Genomic DNA, 2,894 nt, shown 5'->3' with positions numbered 1-2,894 from the left:
CGCTCTCGGCGCCTCCACGCTCTCGGCGCCTCCACGCTCTCGGCGCCTCCACGCTCTCGGCGCCTCCACGCTCTCGGCGCCTCCACGCTCTCGGCCCTCCGGAAGGCAGAAGCAGGTGGCTGGGTGTGAGTTTGAGATCAGCCTGGTCTACAGAGTGAATTCCAGGACACAGTGCTACACAGAGAAGCCCTGTATCCAAAAAACAAAACAAAACAAAACCCAAAAACAAAATCAGTGTCTTTAAAAATCATTTTTAAAATGTGACATGTAAGAATTGTAAGGCAGGCTGGGCATGGAGGCTCCAGCTTGTAGATAGTAGCTTAAGAGGGTGAAACAAGAGGAACACNCTCAAGTCCAGCCTGTTATAAAAAGAGACCCTCTTTCAACAAAATATAAAAAATATTCTTAAATTACTGTGGACTGGGGATGTAGTTCAATAGTAGAACGTTTGCCTAGTAGGTGAGAGACTCCAGTTCCTAGGACCACAAAAAGAAAAATGATAAATATTTATAATATTTATAATTATAACATGCGCTGCTCCAATGCAAGCACACACTGTATAATGTTCGCGTTAAGGCAAACGTATCTATTTCCTCAGACAGTTATCATTTCTGTGTAGTGAAAACATTCTAAGTGCTCCATGTTCTTTAAAAGGCATGTACATTTTTCTCACTGTATATCAAGTGGAATGTAAGATCCTTTAACTGAATAGTGGGGAGCCCCGGGGTCAAGTCAGGTGACTCTGCTGAGTCACTGTGTTTTTTAGACAAGTCACTTATCCCTTCAGGTATTATATTCTTCTTCATGTGTGTGAAAACTGAAGTTGTAAAAATAATGATTCCAAAGATTNGTGCACCTCTCAACTCTTATTCCTAATGAATGTTTATATTAAACACTTCCTAAGTAACAGTGTATGCACTCAACTCCAGGTCTGAGTTTAGCGTAAAAAGTTAAGCTTAGAGGGGCTGGCGAGATGGCTCAGCAGGTGAGAGCACTGACTGCTCTTCCAAAGGTCCTGAGTTCAAATCTCAGCATCCACATGGTGGCTCAAAACCACCTGTAATGAGATCTGATACCCCTTTCAAGTGTGCTACAGTATACTTATGTATAATAATAAATAAATCTTTGGGCCGGAGCAAGCAGGGACTAAACGAGCAGAGTTGACCAGAGCAAGCAGAGGTCCTAAAAATTCAATTTCTAACAAACACATGAAGGCTNACAACCATCTGTACAGCTACAATGTACTCACATACATAAAATAAATAAATAAATCTTTTTTTTTAAAAAGTTAAGGGTTAGATATATGTGCATGAGGGCTGAAGAGATGGCTCAGCCATTAAAGGCTAGGCTCACAACCAAAAATATAAGAAATATGTGCATGAACCAGGCATGGTGGCATATGCTTTTTTCCCAGAATTCAGGAGGCAGAGGCAGGTGGAGCTCTGTGTTAGAGGCCAACCTGGTCTACAGAGCAAGTTCCAGGGCAGCCAGGGCTATACAGAGAAACCCTGTCTCAAAAAAAATTTTTTTAAGAAGGAGGAGGAGGAGGAGGAAGAGAAGAAGACAGAGGAGGAGGAGGAGGAGAAGGAGGAGGAAGAAGAGGAGGAAGAAAGGGAGAAAGAAAGGAAGGAAGGAAGAGAGAAAGGAAGGAAGATGTATGTAAGAGATTGAAATAGAAAAAAGAAAATTTAAATAGAAAAATTCATTAGCTTTACTTTCACCAATCAAATTGTCTCTAATAGACTATCTATGTATTAGAGAAATCTTAGGGAAAATGACCTCTGTCTGGCACCTCTGCTAGTGGAGACATATGTCTAACAGATGTGAGAATAAAAGTGAACTTTGGAACATGCTTACAGACTCATTTCCAAATTCACTACTAGGAAATCTGGGTCCAGAATGGATAGTAAAAGAAAGATCTGGTGGCCTAGAGTAGGAGCTGATGGTTCAGGGACTGTTGCGANGCCCAGAGAGCTCAAACNGATGAACAAGAATTGAATTCAGTAACCTTTGTGTGTCTAATAAAACTTTTCATAGTGAACAAAGTAACAGGATGTCTCCATTTTCACAGTTCAGTAGAACAACTACTAGCCATATGTAGATACTAAGCAAATGAAATGTGGTTGGTATGGGTCAGTATTTGTATTTTAATCTATTTTAATAATAAAAAAGCCAGATATGGGAGCACACATCTTTAATCTCATTACTCAGGAGGTAAAGGCTGGTGGATGGGTCTCTGTGACATAGTTCTAGACTAGCCAGGGCTACATAGCAAGACCTTGTCTCAATGAATAAGTGGATTAATAAATTCATGAATGGGGCTGGAAGGATACTTTAGTGGTTAAGAGAACATACTGCTTTTTTTGGGGGGGGGAGGGTCGTCCAATTTCAGTTCCAAACACCCACATTGAGAGATTCACAACCACCTGTAAGTCCATCCAGCTGTGGAAATCCAATACCCACTTCTGGTCTCCAAGAGCACCCAAGAGCACATAGAACAAACACACACAAACACATAATTGCAATAAATAAATAGATTTACATTTAGTCAGCTGTGTATGAGTATGTGTGCATTGATTACCATCAAACTGGACTCCTGAATACTAGACAATTGCTTTATTACTGAGTCACATGGCAAACCCTAAAGAGTTACATTTGTTTATTGTTTATTGTTTATTATTTATCTTTGCCTGTTCATTATTTATTTATTTAATTTTGAGGCAGAGTTTCCCTGGGTAGCCCAGGTTGTCCTTGAACTTGCAATGCTGTTGCCTCAGCCTCCTGCGTGCTAGAATAGTCATGCAACACCACATCTATTTAAATAGTTTTGCTTATTTATTCAATCATTCACTGCGTATGTGTGTGGTTTTTTGTTTGTTTGTTTGTTTTTGTTT

This window comes from Mus caroli, chromosome 6 (assembly GCF_900094665.2).
Source record: "Mus caroli chromosome 6, CAROLI_EIJ_v1.1, whole genome shotgun sequence".
NCBI lineage: Eukaryota > Metazoa > Chordata > Mammalia > Rodentia > Muridae > Mus > Mus caroli.
The sequence above is the reverse complement of the archived record's forward strand: the minus strand, read 5'-3'. Positions refer to the sequence as shown.